This window comes from Tupaia chinensis, unplaced genomic scaffold (genome assembly GCF_000334495.1).
Source record: "Tupaia chinensis unplaced genomic scaffold, TupChi_1.0 Scaffold000119_2, whole genome shotgun sequence".
NCBI classification, from domain to species: Eukaryota; Metazoa; Chordata; class Mammalia; order Scandentia; family Tupaiidae; genus Tupaia; species Tupaia belangeri.
In genome coordinates, this window is record NW_006159586.1 from 633,086 (window position 1) to 633,977 (window position 892).

The following is an 892-nucleotide window of genomic DNA, read 5'->3' on the forward strand; positions in this document are numbered from 1 at the left end:
GAGTCACCGAAACGCAATGTGAATGTCATTTCTTTTAAGAATTCCTGACCCCGAAATGCCCACACCCCCATCCCTGGCTCCGCACGCAAAGTGACAGCCTAGTCATCCTGACACCGCAGTCTCTGGGCCCCTGAGAGTCCTGTGCCCGCAGAGTTCACCACTGCCCCCGCTGGGTGATTCGAGGGCACCCCTCCCCAGGACCCTCCAGACACTCCGGGAGGTTCTAGAGTCAGGCCAGAGATTAAGCGTGGAACTTTGGAACTTGACATGAACTCAAATCTCAGTAAGAAAACGAACTTCTGTGAGGAAGTGCCCTGACTCCAATACTCTTGACCTTGGCATTTAGTAATTTCCTCTTTTACTAGAAAGGCCAAAGACATACTGTAGGGTAAAATCTTATGATTAGGATTCCACCAATAATTTGCAATTTGCAATAATTCACAAAGCAGGATTGGACCCTGTATGATCTAAAATAAGTCTCTATCTGCAAGGTCACAGGTAGGCTTTTTAAAAAATTATTTTATTTATTATTTTAAAATTTGCTATAAGGCACATGTGATCACCAGAAGGAGATGAGAGAGAGAAAGAGAAAGCAAGCCATCAGGTCTGAGACTCTAACTGTTATGGAAGTCCAGTACCACACCACCTACTGGCCCCACAGGTAGGCTTTTTAATCAATTTTTTAAAATTAGAACCAGCAGTTGGCAAAATGGCTATGTCACTGGACTCCCATGTAGTTGATCATGGTTTGAGCCCCAGTCCTGGTGGCTTAAACTCATGCCATGCATGTATGCATGCGTGCCCAAGATTCCAAGAGGAGAATGGAGGAGAAGGGGTAGCAGCATGACCATTCCTCCCTGGTGGGGGGTGGGGGGGAGATTTCTCCCTTCCT